At 44.3% G+C, this 19,992-nt stretch overlaps 1 pseudogene; it reads right to left on the reverse strand.

Moving 5' to 3' along the window:
* Window positions 1-7,996: 7,996 nt before the first annotated feature.
* LOC139039756 (heparan sulfate glucosamine 3-O-sulfotransferase 4-like) overlaps window positions 7,997-19,992 on the reverse strand; it is a 30,915-nt pseudogene continuing 18,919 nt past the window's right edge.

The following is a 19,992-nucleotide window of genomic DNA, read 5'->3' on the forward strand; positions in this document are numbered from 1 at the left end:
CATCTTTCTGCACCAGCACCAGTGACATCTGTTTCACACCAGGAGCATTTTTACCAACAGAGCCGTTTCACCATGAGGATATGCTGCAGGTTTCCAGCGGCTGCATACGCTTTTCTTCCGCGGGAAGGTTTATGGTCAATATCGAATCTGAAGACCTGTCTTCGTCTTTGGGGTGAGATGAGAGCCGAGGAAGGGGTACAAACTGCTGTCACTTTCACGTCCTGTCTAAACCTCCACTCTTGCCCTTGCTCTCGACTCCTCCTGCCACTGTCCTATTTTCATGCAGACTGACACCCTTCCTCAACTGCATAACGGTCACAGCTTTTCTATTTGTGGGTTTGCCCAGTCCCCTCACCTCCCACTGCAAAACCATCGTCATCATCTGCGTTCCCACTGTCACCAGAGTGGTCTTACTCAATCGCTGATCAAACACCACCTATGTCACGCCTCTGCTTAAAATCCTTCCAGATTCCCTGAGGCCGGCAGTAAGTCTTACAGGTTCCAATGTGTTTCAGGGCCAAACAGGCCACATGAAGGAAAGAGGCAGGTGCGTGCGTGTGCACGTGCGTGTGTGTGTTTCTATAATGCCACCTAGGGTTGCATCCTTCCCACACTGACATACTTTGTTTGCATATTAAAGATGAAGGAATAGTCTTCACTTCTACAAAGAAATATGTTTTCTCTCTCACTTTCTTGAAACAGACAGACCTCTCAGTCTACCTTTTGTTTGCCTTCTTTTAATAGAGACGGAAGGAAAAGAAGTATTTTACTTTCCTCTTTACTCTAAGACAAACAACCACGCAAGTGGGATGACAAAGGAAAACTGATACTCAGCTGCAGTGTCAGGGGGAGAAACGGGGAGGGCAGGCCTAGGCCCCCGGGGAACAGACGCCCCAACAGAAGAGGGCAGCCTTGACTGGACGGCCAGCCCACTGTTACCCTGTAGGAAGGTGGGCCCAGTGTTGCCAAATTTTTCCAAGACAAGCTGGAAATCTGGAATTTTGTGTGTGAGCTCTCCAAATTAAAAACTGAGAAATGGATTTACTTTTTAAAACGTTTGTTCAGTCCAGGCTGAACAACACAGAGTTGCAAGCCCAATGTAACCTGTGGCTTCCATTTCCTGACCTCTGGCCTAGAACACAGAGGTCATCCTCCCCTCCCAGCACTGCCCGGTCTCACTCCATTCCCCCTTAGATGCCCTGCATGCATGCTTCGGGTTACCCTCCTCTGGGCCTTTGGCCATGCCGTTTCCTCTTCCTCCTTTTCTACCTGGAAAAGCTCCTTCTCCAAAACATGCCTCGAATGTCACCTCCTCAGTGAAGCCTTCCCTGACTCCCGACAGAGCTCATCACTGCCTCTCTCGGCAACTTTAGTACTCTCAACTTTACATTTGAACCCACGTTTTACATTATGTGTATTAATTTCTGTCTCTCTTAATAGTATTTGAAATTCTTAAAGGCAAGAATCATGTCTTATTCATCTCTGGGGCTCCAATGTCAAGCAATGGGACTTGTGGAGCAGCCTTGCATGAATATTTGTTGGATGGATGGATGGACAGTTTCTATATGGATATAGGAATGCATGAATATATGAATGCTAGGTGGATGGTTGGATGGATGGTTTTGCCATGCATAAATGGATGTATGATGGATGGATTATGGACACTGGATATATGGATGGACAGAAGCAGGGATGGGTGGACTGTGTGACTGGAGGTCCCTCACCAGGGCCTTAGGTATAGTTGCCAAGGATTGGTCCAGACACCCTGGCTTTACTTAAGTTCCTACACACAACAAGCTCATTCCTTTACCAGGGATTTTGAACTTGTTCTTTCCCCAGCTCTTTCTAAGGCTAGCTCCTTCTCGGGATTCAGGCTTCAACTCAGGTGAAATATCCTTAGAAAAGCCTTTCTCAACCATCTCAATCATAAGAGTGACAATCAAATCAGTAATTATTACATTACTGTGCTTGTTAGTAATTCTCACTGTCTGAAATTGCTTTGTCTAGATTTCTGTTTTCCTGTCGATTTTATGCATCCCACTCACCTCCACCTGAAAGCTTCATGAAGGCATTGCTATACACCCATGCCTACCACTGTGCCTGGCATATTGCAGATGCTGAATAAATATGGAAAAATTTAATACATTGATTACTGCAGGAGGAAAAATCAATTAAATGAACGAGTGGAACTCACTTCTTTGGTGCTTTTATTGGCCTTTGTGGCATCAACAACAACAACAAAAAAACACTGGTCATAAGAAATCTCTTGTCCTTATTAAGATTTCCTCTAGAAGCCTGGGGTTTAGAGACAGACAGACCTGGGCTTGAGACTAGGACTTGTCATGCATCATCGCTAAGTGATCTTTGATAAAACACTTAACTTGCTAAGCCACAGTGTCCTCATCTGTCAAACAGAAATAATAAGAAGAATGTAAACTCATAAAGTGATTGTGAGGATTAAATAAGATCATCGTGCATGAAAAGCACAAAACACAAAGTCTGCCACAAACTAAACACCCAAAGGAAATGCACCCTCACTGGGGAGCTGGGAGGCCATTCCGCCCATTGGCCACTTATGTTAGAAGCCCTGGTCTGTGAAACAAAGATATCAGCACACCTGCCTCCTTCCCAAAGCACTTTACCTATCCAGGCTTTGCAGACCAGCAGCCCTGTGAAAGCCTGCGGGGCTGGACAGATGTCATGAGTGAAGCGTCATGAGGGAAGCATCACACACTGCACTTTCACTCAGCTCTGAAGAAGGAGTCAGGGTTTTCCCCCAGCAACAGAGTGGGGAGGAACCACTGGTCCACACCCAGTGCCAGTCTGATCACAGGCAACCCATGCCAGGAGAGCACTGGTTTACAGACCGACTTCCCCTCAGCAGTGTCATTTTCCCCGGGGAACTTCTGCTGAGCACATTTCCCTTGGAGATCAGGCTGCCATATAACTGAATTTTCTGTGTGGGTGCAGCATATGTCAACATGGTATTTTGCTAAGAAACTCATAAAGGGGATTGCCAGCTGCAATACAACACTCACTCTATAATACTGTCAGTCGAATTGTTTTCAGAAGCAAACAATTAAACAGTTTATGAGAAAAACTCTATCTGTAGCTGTGGGGCCCCCGCACAGCTGCTTCCTAAGTCAGGCAGTTGGAGACGAGCTGGTGCAGATATTAAAGCACAGTAAGTATTTAGCGATATGGCACCTAAATGCATCACAGCAGACCTATTGGGGAAATAAACAACATTCAAGTGTATTTCTGGAAGACAAATACTTGATACTTCATTTAATGTATGGTTTGCAGTTAGTGGTTAATCTAAGACAATGAAGAGACAGCCCTGTTTCACGTGGCTATTGAGGAAATGCAAAATTGATTCTGAGAATGATTGAGGATTTTTAAAGAGCCCAATTCCCAAACCAGCAGTGCCCTTTGTTGCTTTTTTTCCTCCTTCTTTTGAATTTGCCTATAATCCATTCAGACAAACCCTTTCAGCACAGTGATTTCCTCTCCTCATTATGACCTATGTGATTAACGACTAAACTTTCCCCTCATTCTTGCACAAATCTAAGATCTCATTTTTCATGTGCAGGATAGTCTTTCTTATCCGAGCATGCATATCTGCACCCCCGAAAGCACCTCCATTTTATGTCTCCAGGTTATTAACGATAGCTTTCCATTGGCCCAGTCAGCCAGCATTGGCAGTTGTGAACTTGATTATCTAGAGTCAGCTGGGCAATGCTGGAGAAGGGCCCGACACCTTGATTTGATAATTATTTGGCAGAATTAGTGACTGCGACCCCAAAAGTCTTCCATGAAATTCCTCTTTTTGCGACATATTTATTCAGAGAGTAAATGGAACTGGGAAGACTCATCCTATCCAATCTCTACCTGTCTTCCCAAATCTGGTCTGAATCATTCTCTGGTTTGGAAGCTTTCAAACAGTCCCAGATTTAATCTTAGGATGAAAAAAGAAAAGAAAATGGAAGCCGTGGAGTAGATTTAAAACTTCTAGTCACAGAAACACAGTGGGAAAGCCATTTTTTTTAACCATCTAATGCATAATGACTTTGGGACTTCCTTCCATCCATCTTCAGCTGAGATCACTGCCGACGGCAGCAGAACCAGCCCTTTCTCACTCTGCCTTCAAGCAAACGGTCTAATCCTCATTGCCCACCAATACTACCACTGTGTGTGAGCCAAACAGCAGAGGAAAACAGGAAAGACAATTAGATTTAAATCTAGCCCTGCTTACTCCCCACCAGTCCTTTTTTTTTTTTCACCAAGATGCTCTTCAGTCTAGTAACAAACATGATTCCTGTTTAGCACAGTGTGAAGCAGGAATGTAATGCAGGTCTGTTAGCATTATTCAGTTACCTGATGACATTTCAAACTCCTGAAAGGGGACTCTAAACACAGATTACTAACAAAAACCCTGAGTGCTTTGTAATTATTCGTATGTCATTCCTACATAATCAATGTCACTCTGGCACTCACAGAGCTTAATTCCTTGGTTTGTGTAACATTCTCTGACATTCTGTGAGTCAAATTATAAGGATCCTCAGCTCAGTCTCTGCCACCTACTGCATTTTCCCAGTGATGACCACAATGAAAGAGCATTTCCATAATTGGAGAGTATGGAGGAAAACTGAATGAGGCCACACACATATACAGGTGAGCACACAGACATGCACTCGCATCTGCACACAAATTTTCAGGGGAAATATCTCTTCTGAAATGGACAAGAGGAGTTGTGCCAATAGGCCATTTCAAACTGGGCTTGGCCAGGACCTACACAGCGCCCCCTCCTGTAAGGTCATGAGTCCCAGCATGAGCAGACACTGCGGTTGTGCGGTTTTCAGCATCCCTCATCAATTCTTTACGTATCCATGAGTACATCAAGTGGCAGCTTCTTGGCTCCTCTTGGCAGCACTCCCACCACACAATAGGGACTCCCTGCAAATTAACATTCCTTTCCTCCCGCCTGCCCTGTCCTCAAGTTTTCAAACATCACAACAATCTAAATGAAATAATGAGAGAGACTCATTCTAATGCTGTGGAGGGAACTGTTTTATTGCTAAGGCAGCAAAGAGAAGTAATTGAATCCACTGGAAAGAAGTAGAAGGGAAAAGGAGGGTGAAGTAACATGATGGAATAATGAAAACAGGAGAGGCTGATACTGTACTTGCGTGCACGCGCGCACACACTCCCACATGGGGGCAGGGCGAGTGAGTGGGAACCTGAATATACACAGGAGAGGAATTGTGTAAGTGTGAATGCAAACAGCTTTCAAGATGGCAGTACCACCAAGGGCTGAGCTCATCAATACTGAGAAAGTTCCTCAAGCAGTTCACACTCTGAGCTTTTCAAGAGCTACAACGTATCGCATGGAGTGAGTAATGGCGGTCCATCCCGAGACACAAAGGTAGCATCCAGTCTCCACAGTAGCGTGGTGGCCATGAAACACAGCTGCCAAGTCTCTGACGCTTCTTCCATGGAAAATGGACGTCTGTGTCCCCTTCCCTTGAACCTAGGCAGGCTCACCATGTTTGACCCCTAGTTTAGGAAGTGATGCTATGTGACTCCCAAGGCTAGGCCATTAAAGACCATGTGCCTTCTACCCTTGTCACTAGAACACTCACCCTTGGAGCCCTGAGCCGCAGTGTGACTACCCCGGGTCACCATGCTGTGAGGAAGCCCAAGCCATATGGAGGGGCCACATGAGGCATTCTAATCAACCATCCCAGCTGAACCCGGCCTTCACATCATACCGGCCAGGCCCGAGAAATATGAATAAGAAGCAGCCAGAGGATTCCAGCACCCAGCCATTTGGGTTCTCCCACCTGAGGCCCCAGAAGCTGTGGAGCAGAGACAAGCCAACGTTGCTGTGCCCGTCCTATTCCTTCTCCACAGAATACACGAGCTGAAGAAAACAGTGGTTGCTCTATGGTACAAAATTTTTTGAGTTTGTTACACCACAAAGGTAAACCAGAAAAGTATGTGTTTTTCCCGCTTCTTCAGGAAATGATCAATTTCTACATTACTAACCTTAATTTCAGCATCTGGATAATGGGACTAAGATTAATAATATCTACCTCACAGATGTCTTTGAAAAGCCATCAAAATATAATGACGATAATAATAATATAATAACAACCAACATCTATCTAGAGCTTCTTATGTTTCAGGATCCATTTTGCATCTATGACATAATTTAATTCTGTTAACAGGCTCATGAGGTAATACAGTTGTTATTATCCCTTTTAAAAGTGGGAAACTGAGGCAAAGAGAGAACAGGAGCTTGCCAAAACTCATGTGAGAGGCAGAATATGAATTTGAAACCAAGGCAGTCTTGCTCCAGCTTTTTTTTTTTTTTTAAAGATTTTATTTTTTCCTTTTTCTCCCCAAAGCCCCCCGGTAGACAGTTGTGTATTCTTCGTTGTGGGTTCCTCTAGTTGTGGCATGTGGGACGCTGCCTCAGCGTGGTCTGACGAGCAGTGCCATGTCCGTGCCCAGGATTCGAACCAACGAAACACTGGGCCACCTGCAGCGGAGCGCGCGAACTTAACCACTCGGCCACGGGGCCAGCCCCTTGCTCCAGCTTTTTAACAACTCTAAAAATCTGCCTATAAACAGACAAGCATATGAGACAGTGCCTGACACACACTTAAGCTTAAGAATGTTTCATTGTTATTATTGTGGTTGTTGTTTCAGAATCTGACGATTAATAGACGTAGACTTGGGGAATACCAAAATGGGTTTTTCCCACTTCTCCGGTTTCAGCGTCTACAGGTGAACTTGGGAGTGGTTTTTCCGCTCTTCCTAACCCCCTCAGCTATCAGAAAATGGGAAGAATATTCATATTGTATATTTCATATGCCAAAAAGATTTCAATTTCATGCTATACTGAATCTCAGAAATGCCCCCTTTTAATTCTGTTTTTATTCTAAACCAGTATAAAAAAAACTTTAATATTTCCTAATGGAGTGTACATATATTCATTCCTACCAATCTAATGGCAATTTACGAGAAGTCAGGCAATAGCCAGTAATATAAGCTTTGGTTCCAAAAGTTCAATCAGTTAACCTAGGACAGCAATCACTTCTCCAGAATGAATAATGATTTGGAAGAATATTTGGATGGAGATAAACCCTTTTTGCACAGAAAATTGCATTATCATGTGCAGTATCTCAGCTGGATATGTAAGTTTACCAATAAGGACATTGCTTCATGCATTTTTATCATGGAGCTTTTTGATTCTGAGATTTCCAGAAGATTCTGCATTGAGGGAGGAAGCTTTAATGTCTGTATAACGTGTGATGCTCTCTGAGCTGTAGATGTGAAGGTGGGAAGGCAGGAGCTGGGCTCCGCAGCTTCCAAACAGCTGCCACCACACTTTCCCAGGGGTTCTTCATTCTGCTTAGCAAGGGGGGAAAGCTAGCAATGCACAGTGAGACTGAGTTCTTTAAAGAAATGGCATTGAAAATAACCATCATGTCAATTTCAGCTAATGGGGCACAGTGTGGACTCATTTTAAAGTGAGGAGGAGTGGCATGCAACCATTAAGAAATGCTTATGCCATATGTGAGCATGCTCATCCAAGCACAGCCAGGAACCAGCGACTCTGGGGAGAGCTCAACACATCTCTCCCACAGACTTGGAGATGGAGCTCCCACCGACCAACTCCCAGAAAACCATTAGGGAAGTATAATTATAAAGGAAATTAGTGAGAAAGTAGCTGAGGGTTTTTTTCTACCGGCGCTTCAAAGACTTTTATTGGTGTGAGAGAGAGAGAGACAATTCCTGGATGCTACTAACTTCCCTTTCACAGGTGCAACTACTAGAACGTTTCAGATGCACACACCTGCTTGCCAGCTGACATGTTATCTGAGAGTGCCCTTTCAAACTCACGAGGGAGCGAGCTAGGAAAAGCCTCTCTCTTCCCATCATTCCCAGTATTACTGAGCTGGCCCTAGCCAGATTCCAACTATAAATTACCTGTAATGCTGGTTCTCCGCAGAGGACATATCCGTGCTTGAGTATCTGAAGGAGGCTGAAGGCTTCCACAAGAGTCTGTTAGTGCCCGCTGGAAGACAAGTGTAGCGGCTAAGAGTGCAGATATCGGTGTCAGGAAGACCCAGGCTTGAGTCCTGAATCTGCCACTCATCTCATCTCTCTATACCTCATTTCCCTCCTCTAAAAGAAAAGCCAAAATGACATCTGCCAGAGAAGAGCTGTGAGCATTAGATGAGGAAACGCAAAGGCCATGCCTACCCTTGTGCCAGTAAGAGTACTTGTTATTTTTTGGTTCTGAAGCATTGGTGCTCTGCCACCACAGGTTGAGAGGCCTGTCCCGCATCGAGACAAACCAAAAGTCTTGGGCTGTAGAAGGCAGCAACAGCTCAGGGATGCAACAGGTGCTGTCCACAACCCATGGTGCTGAAAATGAACCATGTCTCTGCCTTCGGAAATAGCACTCTCGGCTACGTGACCGTCATGTCCGCGGCCTCTACTGGCCAGAAATCTATGGAAAGAGGAGTAATGCTAGTATCAAGGCATAATGCAGAGAGTATTTTTCCACACCAGCCATCAATTTCTATCACTGTGTTCTGATTAACTGTGATCATTAACATGAACTTTTGACTGACAGCTTGATCCCCTCCTTGCTTGCTACACGACACATGCTCTGATCACTGGCAACTCTTCCTTCATCCTCAGGTAACTTCTATGCACTCATATCTCCATGTTTTTGTGCACAATGATTGCTTTATTCAAGATGCTCTAATCCCATTCTTTGCCTAGCAAATTTCCTTCAAGGTCCAGAAGACAACCTTCACAAGTCATTCTCTGAATTTCCTCCGCCGCATTCCTTTGCTGCCCTATAGCACTTTTACATCATATTATAACAATTGTAACAACATTCTGTGTTCAAGTCACTTGAAAATACTTTTTCTCTGACCAAACCAGATATTGTCAGAGGCACTGGGGATTCGATAATGAGCAAAGAATAGGCAGTGGCCTTAAGAAGCACACCGACTAATGGAATAGACATGCAGTAAGCTTAGAATCAAAAGGTAGGTCCATTGAACAATGTAGCCTATGTAATAAGCAACTCATGCATGATAAGAGGAATGAAGAAGTGACTTAATCAGAGGAAAATGCAGGGGAAAGGCTGTATGCAGTGGATAATTTATGTTTCAATATTTGCCAAACACAACATCTGACAAATTGTCCCATGATATTACAGAAACCAGATGAAGAAATTAAAACCAAATGAAACAATGGTTAAGACAAGTCGGAGCTTATTTTTATCAAAAACATGTAGATTAAGGGCTGGTCTGGTGGCATAGCAGTTAAGTTCATGTGCTCTGCTTCCGGTGACCCAGGGTTTGCTGGTTCAGATCCCAGGCGTGGACCTACGCACTGCTTATCAAGCCATGGTGTGGCAGGGGTCCCACATAAAAGAGAGGAAGATGGGCACAGATGTTAGCTCAGGGCCAACGTTTCTCAGCAAAAAGAGGAGCGTTGGTGGTGGATGTTAGCTCAGGGCTAATAGTCCTCAAAAAAAATGCAGATTAGTGAATCTCAAGTTTTAATGGTATACAAAATACTACATATTATATGACTCTTTTTATATAAAATTCTACACAAGGCAAAAATAAACTGACATAAAGTGTATTTCTGGGGGCCACAGTGGCGGAGGGGACTGTAAGGGGCACAAAAGAAGCTTCTTGGATGATGGACATGTGCTGGATATCTGGATGGCGCACTTGACTATACATTCATCTAAACTTAACTGCTATGCCACCAGACCAGCCCTTAATCTACATGTTTTTGATAAAAATAAGCTCCGACTTGTCTTAACCATTGTTTCATTTGGTTTTAATTTCTTCATCTGGTTTCTGTAATATCATGGGACAATTTGTCAGATGTTGTGTTTGGCAAATATTGAAACATAAATTATCCACTGCATACATACATCTAAACTCATCAATGTCACACTTAAATTTTGTGCATTTTATTGAATGTAAATTATGCTTCGATAAACTCCATTTTAAAGGGAGTAATCAAATATTTAATGTGTATAAAAATATAGGACATGGCCCAGGGTTCTGCATCCTCAAGAAGCATCTCTAGCAAATCGGATACAGATGGTCTGAGAACAAACATTTCAGAAATGCTGATGGACTGATCATCTACTCAGAGCCATACTCAGGAAGACCTCTAGCTGTGCAATGCATGAGCCAATGCCTGATCCTGTTCAAAATGTTATCACCAACACATGTGTGGCCAAGACTGACAATGCCCAACTCACCTTCGTCTTTAGTAACAGAACCCTTATTTTTATCTGGGTACATAGTTCCTCAGCCAAAAGACTGTATTTCCCAGCCTCTTTTGCAACTAGACATGGCCAGGTGATTAAATCCTGGTCAATGAGAAGCATTTTTCAAGATTTCAAGGAAAACTCCTTTAAAAGGAAGGAATGTGCCTTTCTTTGGCTCTTCTCTATTCCTTCAATTAGAATATGGATGCAATGGCTGGAATACCAGAAGCCATCTTGAAACCTGAGGCAACATATTAAAGATGGAAAAACACCTGCTAAAAGGAGCCTGAGTCCCTAATGGCATGGAGAAATTACGGACTACGTTAGACCAAGCCTAACTCTGGATTTCTTTTATTGAAAAGAAAAATAAACTTCTATCCTATTTTAAGCCACTGTTATTTGGAACGTTTCTGCTATATATACAGCAGTTGAACTTAATCCTAACTCATATCTGCAGCTTATCAATCGTGCACTTCACATCAAGTTGGTTGCTTATCCAGCGTGCTGGGTGGCAGAACCAAACTTCAGGCAAATGGCTAGACCCACTGAAAAATGCAACCATAAAAGACATTTTGTCAAAATCTCAACAAAGGAAAAAGTATGTCTCCTAGGGACAGAACTCAATATCGGTCAACTGTGTGATGTAGCTGACTTAAGAAAGGCAATTCAAAGTCAGATTACATTAATGGAGGTAGAGTATAAACAACAGAGAAGATGAGCCTTCTAATAGGCTTTGCAGACAATAGATAGAATATTGAATTCATTTCTGCACACTTCATTTGAAGAAGAATGCTGGCAAAACTGAAGGGATCCAGGATGGAACAGAGAGAGTGGGCAACCAAAGAATTTAGACTACCTAACCTGAAGAAGGGAACACTGAGATGGGATGATACAGATGACGGGAAATATTCGCAAAGCCATCATGTTCTAGAACAATAAGACATTCTGCATAGCTACAGAAGAAGAAAGTGGAGCAGGATGTGAGAGTCAGAGGGAGTCAGTAGTACAAGAAGACCCGTCAAACCAAAGAATGAGCTGTCTTACAGAATATCAACTTCCCTGATACACTGATTGATTAATCGATTTACACCTCATCTTGCTCCCAAAATAAATATCTAACATTTTTAAAGTGATTATGTGATAACACTATTCTGAGTGCTTTAGATGTATAATTCATTTGATTCACACAACACTCTTAAGTAGTTACTAATATTACCCCTATTTTTATGGATGAGCTAATTGAGACAGAAAGTTTAAATAACTTGCCCGAGGTCACACAGATGAGAGGATGAGTGCAAAGCCAAGATTCAAAGACAAGAGTTCTGGCCCTCGGAGCCCATGCATTCACCACCAGAAAGCTACACTGTCTCTTTCACGCTGAAACATGCAAGCTTCCCATGATTGCCCCGTCACTGGAGCAGATCTTAAGAGTTAACTGTCTAGAATGTTGAGGTGGCAACTGGGAACTGTGGACCTCTCTGGTACCTTCAATGACCTGGGGCTTTGGGGAAGCTCACTGGGATTCCGGTTTTGTGGAACAGTTGATATCCTGGGTTTGTGACATGTAAACTTTGATGTGACTGTAACACAACTGGAAGGTGGTTCAAGAGAAGCGTTAGATTTCAGAGGCACATCTTTGTCAGGAAGGTCAAGGCTAGAGATAAAGAATTCGAAACCACCCTTTGCATATGTGACAACTGAAGCCATGAAGCATTCCCATTTGAGAAGGTAGAAAGCAGAGACAAAGGAAGGCAGATGCTAAGGCTCAAACCATGAACCACACACTGTACACAGAGAGCAGAAAGAGAACCCAGTGGCTGATAAACATGGAAACAGCCTAATGCTACAGAAGATAGTACATGAGCCTTTCAAAAGGCTGAATGACTGAGAAGCATGCCAGACCTCTGTTCCTTTTACTTGCCCAGGTTCCATTCCCCCTCATTCTTGTAACAGCACCCTACTTTCCTCTGGGAGCCACCCCTCTCTGTCATGTTTTCCTGGTGTGGTCGACCCTATTCCCCAGAACCCAAGGTTACCCACATTTCAGACCTGGCCAATAAGCATAGCCTATTCTCCTGATCACCACGGTTGGCTTAGGGTGAACATAAGACCCAACTGGGTCCAATCCAAATCAACGCTGAAACTTTTTGTAGAATTATTAGGAAAGATGCTTCCTCTTTACCACCCAGGGTCCCTAAGCCAGTAAGATGAATGCATAGAGCTGCTGGAAACATCTTTGCCACTATGAGAGAACTTGTCCACAAATGAAGCAACATGAAGGAAAGAAGAGCCAAGGGACTGACTGGGGGGCAGGGGGAGCATCTGAACACTCAGACGCAGCTATTTGAATGTTTACACAAACCTCCTGATTTTCCAGTTATGTAGGCAAATAAATTCTCCTTTTAGTTGGTTTCTGTCACTTGCCACTGAGAGTGATGGCCAATATATCACCACCATGCTTCAGAGACACCTCTATCAGAACACGCACTTCTTTATGTATCCACGCCTCTCTAGAACAACATAAATTCCTTGACAGCAAGAAACGTGCTTCCCCCACATGGCAATACCTATTACAGGGCCAGACACATTCACAGTAGAAACGAACCTCACTGAATGAAGCTGAATCAACGAAAGGCAATAATACAGGCAAGAGGACGTTAGAAGCTGCAGAGCATATTTTACTGTGATTTCACACAAAGATGATATAATAGCCTCTTTTGTTTTTAAAACTTGATTGAGTCTGAAGTTCACTCAAGTTCATTGAGAAGAGCTCTTTATGACTGAGGACTTTATTTGGCTACATAGAGTCCTACCAATCTGGACCCATTGCTTTTTTTTCCTCTTCTTTCTCAAATGCATCCTTTAAGGAAATGCAGTGCTGGTACTTAAAATCAAATCTTGGCAAGGTAAACGCGTTCCTTAACATAGAAGTAAAACAAAACAAAACAAAACAAAAAAGAGTGAGGAGTACATCATTTAAAGTAATGAAAAAAAAACAATTTATGATCCATCTCTGATGTTCAAATGCAAAATGGAACGGAAAAATGTCTGTGTATAATGAATTTTGCAACATTTGCTAAAGTCCTGCATGGGAAGGAAAGACGACAAATGATTCAAAAATAGAAATCTCTTCAATTCAAACACTTTTTGCAAAAGTAAATTGCGCACACACACAAACCGTATAGTATAATCAAAAATGCAATAGTGACAGATTCGAGACAGAAACTGAAAATCTAGTAATAAGAAACTCTCACCATATCTTTCAACTATATTTACTCATACATTCTTTCTTTCCATGGATCTTGGTAAACAGAGAGATTAAAAAGTAAATAATGGTGGGAGGGGGAAACCCCATCCACTATAGCAATTAAGAATGTAGGTTTGGAAGGGCAGGGAATATGTGAGTCCCTGCCTCTGCCACTGTGTGACCTTGGGGAAGTCATTCCACCTCTCTGAGCCTCAGTTTCCTCATCTACATAAGGGGTAACATAGTAGTGTCCTCATAGGTTGCTGGGATGGAGGGAGAAAACGGCATGGAAAGTGCTAACCACAAAGGAGTGATCATTGTTTTAACCATCCTTTCATTTTGCATGGTTTGAATCAGCCACCACAAAATCAATAAGACTCTTCTACATGAAAGGAGCCACAACCAGAATACCTGGTTGCTAATCGTGGCTCTGCTTCTAACTACTTGTCCCACCTTGACCAAGTTCATTCACCATCCGTCAAAGGAGTCACCTGGAACCTAAGGCTCATTCCATCTTTGAGGCTCATTCCATCTAAGAGACTGGACCTGTTCAGAGCAGGCAAATATTTATATTAAGGGAACAGACAGAAACGTGTCCTTTGCTTAGAGGGAGCCCTGAGCACTGGCTAAACAGTCTCTCCTGAGTCTCATCTCTATCTTTCCGGAGGAAGCCTTGAAGAGAGACCATTACTTTAATCACTTCAACTACAGAAAGATGCCAAAGCGGGAATACATTGTTCCCCTGTAATCTAAAGGTCTGTGAACCTGCACTGGGATTCTCAAAGAAAGCTTAAGTGGAAAGGACATCTCTCAATAACCAACATCATAATCTCCCCCATGTATTGCCATCCCAAATAGACAGACATATCCAGGGAGTCTTGCTTCTTTTCAGGAAACATTCAGCTTAAGACATCACCCAGCCAATTCACTTTGACAAGGATGAGCAATGTCACAGTTCCTTAGAAAACAGGAGCAGGAATCGCAGTCACTATGACAGCCAACTATTGGTGAGTCTTTTGAATTGCTTGTTCCGTGTTTTTTTAAGCATGTCACTCACTAAAGAGGAGACAGGGAAAGTGGGCAGATGCAAATAGCTGCTGTCTAATTGGAGGCTTCAGATTACTAGCAGACAATTCTAAGTCTTCATTTGTTCATTCTTTTATTCAATAAATATTTATCAAGTGCAAGGTTCTTTCCTGGATGCTGAGGATACAGCAGTAGACAAAACAGGCAAGATCCTTGCTCTCCGGTAGTATATGCACTAGTGGAAGGACACAAGCAAACGATAATGAAGTAAGCAGATAAACAAGGTGACTTCAGGCAGTGGCAAGTGTACAACAGTGATAAACAAAGTGGCATGACAGAAAGTGACCAGGGCTGGAGGAAGCAGGGGTGCAGCCTGTGGATGCAGGCTGTGCTCTGAACACTTCCAGAGGAGACCATTCATGCTGTGAGTGAGTGACAAGGGGGAGAGAGCCAGGCAAAGCTAAGGGCAAGAGCCACGGAGGTGCAGCTTTTCTTGAAGGGGGTGCTATTGGCGTATGGAGTGGGGTTTTTTTCTTATGTGGGTCTGTGCTGAGCGTTGCAGGACATTCGGTATCTCTTGACCCCACCCACCTAATATCTCTATGGAAGGTCCCCTCTGTAGTCACTGGGGCAGCTGAAAATGCTCCCACTCACTTCCCAAGAGGAAGGGCCATAAGTGCCCCTGTTGAGAACCACTGATGAAGGAAAGAACAAAGACAATGACCCTGAGTTAGAACGGAGCGTGGGCTTTTCAATTAACAGAGAGAGACAGCCAGTGTGTCTGGCACACAATGAGCGATGGGGAAAGAGGGAGAGTTAAGTTTACACTGCTGTTGTACACTGACTTTGCATGCTGCCCGCCGGGAAGATTTTCTGGAGGAGACACAATGAGCAGAGGACAGAAGGCACAGTTTTCCACACACTTTCTGCACATATCAGGAAAGGGCATACAATTCAGTGAGCAATATAAGGTTTGCTGCCCTGGTGCTGCTATTAGTAAAGATGGGAGAGCAGAGAAAAGTGAGCAAGATATCATATTTCATCAATCTCAAATGGGTATTTTTATTCACATTTCAACCTGTCTGAAATAAAAATGTGTCTCATGGTCATCATGACATATTATTACTGCCTGGGCCTGTGCACCAAAACCAGTAACAGCCTGGAAGAAAATCCCGGGGACCATAATGAGCACTCTGCAAAAAATGCTGCAAGAGCAATGGCCTTGATGGAACTATGAACAGTACTATGAAGAGCATGCCAGGGAAGGACACTGCAACCTGGGGGTGACTTAGAGAGTCGAACGCCAAAAAGGAAATTTGAGGAATACATGAACCAACTAATTGCAGTTACTTTTTCTAATACATGAATCACAAGAGTGATAGAAGATAATGTCCAAGCATAGGAATGCCCTTTCAATAAACACAAAATGTAAAAATTCTAAATGTAAAAGGATTGTTATGGTTTAATCGGCAATGCTTTATTCCTAGGGATCACACAAACAAGAGTGCACTGTCTAGATTCGAGGCAATCTGAGAACACTTACTGAGTATCCAGTGAGTGCTAGGAATCTCATATGTGCAGTACAGCAAGTAATCTCACAGCAACATCCTCAAAATTCCTATGATGAATTCTACCTCATACATGTTAATAAGCGACTTCATATAGCACAGTTTCTTTTCTCCCTTCAAATGAATCATATGCAACATTTAAAGAGCCAAGGTCATTCTGTAAGGACATTATGACCAAGAGTGGTCACATCCTCAACGACATGCTCTTCTAACACTGTTCTGGACCACTGCTCCAGTTAGCTCCCTTACTATGCCTTTGTGATGGTTAATTTTAGGGGTCAACTCGACTGGGCTAAGGGATGCCCAGACAGCTGGTACAACAGTGCTGGGTGTGTCTCTGATGGTGTTTCCAGAAGAGATGAGCATTTGAATCAGTAGAGTGAATAAAGAAGATCTACCCTCACCAGTGTGGGTGGGTGTCATCCAATCCGTTGAAGGCTTGAATAGAACAAAAAGATGGAGGAAGGGCAAATTTACTCTCTCTGCTTCAACTGGGACATCCATCTTCTCCTGCCCTCGGACCGCAGCACTCCCGGTTCTTGGGCCTTCAAGCTCAGAATGAACTACACCATCAGCTTTCCTGGTTCTCCAGCTTGCAGATGGCAGCCTGTGGGACTTCCTGGCCTCCATAATCACATGAGCCAATTCTTTATAATCAGTCATTAGCTTTCTCTCTCTGTCTCCTATTGTTTCTGTTTCTCTGGAGAACCGTGACCATGACAGCCTTGGAAAATATCTTTTGACTTCTGCTCAGACATCATGAGGAGGCCTATCTGGAGACAACTCTGAGGCATGAAGGGATGAAAGCCTAGACTAGGAGAGATGGAGGGGCCTTTGTGAGAAGCACTGCGAAGTTGAACTTAGTGACTAAGGAAATTAAACTGGTCCAAGATCTTAGGCAGAGACATTGACCCATCAGAGCCTCTCTGCCTAACTTTTATTCTTCCATCTTGGAGTAATTAGTACCCCAGTTTTCCTTTGGGGAACATCCCTCCCTCTTCTTAGTCTGTGTTGTTTGGGGCAGGCCGCCTTCACCCCAGCTCCAGGGGCGGCAGGACACCCAGGTCTATGGGATGCAGCCCAACTGGGGCCAGTGAGAATCAGTCTTGGAACGTCCACTGAATCTACTGAGAAAGAAGCGTTCCCTTTCCTCTGCTGTGAGCAGGCCATTTCGAAGTAAGCCAGGAACTATTGGCAGCCACACGTAAGGGACACCTGCCTGAGAATGAAGCCAACAGAGAGCACAGCAAAGAACTGGAGAGAGACGGAACACTGATGATTTTGAGGCTCTGGGTGCAGCTTGGCCTGAAACCTCTGGACAATGTTGGTTTTTCACTTAGTTGAGGAAATAAATTCCTTTGTGGGTAAAGGGGATGTCACTTGCAACAGACAGAGTCCTGACTTAATCTAAACACCACAGACTACTATGTCCTGTAGTGCTGATGGCCTAAATGTTGGGGCAGGTGGAGCGTGCTGGCTTCTTACCTAGGCTTGGAATGAGACTTCTTCTGCAAGACCTCAAGGGGCTGGTGGCCAAGTTCTTCAGTGCACACACGTCGGGACTGCACTCATTACAATACTCTGCTAAGGGTTTTCTAAACCAACGGCTCGTTCAGAATCCGCAAAGCACACTGCATTGTAGACAGGCTCTTGGTAGGGTCAGCCCTCCATAGCCTGGCGTGGGTGTCCCAGGGGCAATGATGTAAGACGCACAAGAAAATTCCACTGGGCCAAAGTAGCCATTGGACCCCTCACCCGCCCATAACAAAGCCTGAAATCCCCACCATCAGGTGACTCCTTCAGCTTCTAGCACTCTCTCTCTCTCTCTCTCAAAGACTTCTGTTGGTATACATCTGTGTCACACAGGAAAGGCCACCTGAACTCACTACCTCACCTGTCCTGATCACGCAGGTCTGCTCGTGACACTCGCTGCGGCCTCCTAGGGAAACCAGAAAGGCCTGGGATGGTTCACTTGCTTGTGGCTGAGTGCTCCACCATACTGTAAATTCCTTCAGAGGGCAGAGTTGTGTCTTTCCTGGGCCCCGCTGTACCCTGGTACCTCATACAGTGCCGGGAACAGAAGCACACAATCCACATGTGTTGAGCAAATGGTTGTATGGCAAGCAGCCCTGGGGTTGGGAGTTAGGGGCCTGGTTTCCAGTCCTCACTCTCCCCCAAGCCAACACACTCACGGTCATGCTGTGCCCCTCTGAGGGCCTGGGTCCTCATTCCAACAAACAAGAAGGTAGGCCTCTGAGACCTGGCTGGGAATCCCACACAGATGGGTTTGTTTGGCCTATCCTCTGATTTTATACATTTGTAACAATCTAAAAAACGAGGAGGGGACCAGTTCCGTGGCACAGTGATTAAAGTTCCACACAGTCCACTTCAGTGGCCCAGGTTCACAGGTTTGGATCCTGGGCACAGACCAACACCAATCATCAGCCATGCTGAGGCAGCGAATCACATACAAAATAGAGGAGGACTGGCACAGCTGGTAGCTCAAGGCTAATCTTCCTCACCAAAAAAAAAAAAGAGAGAGAGAGAGACCAGGGAGATTTCATAGAAAAATTCATATCTCTGGTTTTTCTTGCAAAACATAAGCTCTGACAACACTGAGCCCACAGTGCAAAGGGCAGCAACGGGCTAGAAAGGAATCAGGGCTGTGTCTTTGGGTGAGGCCCCAAATCTCCCAGCAGCCACAGTCCCATCGTAGTCCTGCAGCAGCACCATATGTCAGCTGCCATTTATGATTACATGGCCCTATGTCTTTTCTTTTAGTAAATAAACATCTATAAAGACATACCAAGAGAGCCACGGTTTAAAAAGTTTTGAGAGAGAGCACATTTCTTTGTAGGAGTGAACTTAATCTTCACACACTTAATAATACAATCTATCATCCATGTAGCATTTATTATACATGCCAGCTACCATTCTAAGCAGAGTACATTTGTTTAACCCATTCAATCTTCAGAGTAACCCTATGAGATAGGTACTATGAGTATCTAGATTTCAAAAAAGAGGAAACTGAGGCACAGAAAGGTTAAGTAATTTGTCCAAGGTCACACAGCTGGTAAGCAGCCAAGCTAGGATTAGAACTTAGGCAACCTGCAAGAACCCATTACACACCACTGCCCAGTGCTCCTGAGCTCAGAGAACCCAGCCTAACTCACACACAGACTGCTGCACTCACCTGTTCACTGATCTGGTCTCCCCCGCTTCCCCACCATTTCTCAGAGGGGGATGCTGACACGCAGAGGTGGGAAGTGATTTTTTTCCCCAAATTCATACAAAAAACTTGAGAAGAGACAGGAACCAGAATCCAAGCCAACTGACTTCCAGCCCACTGCTCTTTTTTCAACACCATGATGTTTAACCCTGGACCCTACACTGAAGTCAAAATCTCATATAGCTTCTTTCTGCACCAAGAGAATTGAGCCACTTGAGAGAGTTTCACTCACTGCTTTGTAACATGCGATGCCCGTGACCAGGCGTGATACTCGGGGACACGGGTAAACAGCCCCAAATACAGAGGGATGTCCAGCTTCAGCTCATACAAAGTGTCCACTGGCAGACAGGTGACTCCCCTGTCACCCTGCACCAAGATGCTTGATGAGAAGACTATCCAACAAGTCCAGTTATCTGAACCCAGGTTCAGGATGGAGAGAGTCAAGATTACTCAGTTAAATAATAACCAAAGAGGGGCCAGCCCAGTGGCGCAGCGGTTAAGTTCGCACATTCTGCTTCGGCAGCCTGGGGCTCACCAGCTCAGATCCCACGCACAGACCTACACACCGTTTGCCAGGCCCTGCTGTGGCAGGCATCCC

This window comes from Equus asinus, chromosome 23, assembly GCF_041296235.1.
Source record: "Equus asinus isolate D_3611 breed Donkey chromosome 23, EquAss-T2T_v2, whole genome shotgun sequence".
NCBI classification, from domain to species: Eukaryota; Metazoa; Chordata; class Mammalia; order Perissodactyla; family Equidae; genus Equus; species Equus asinus.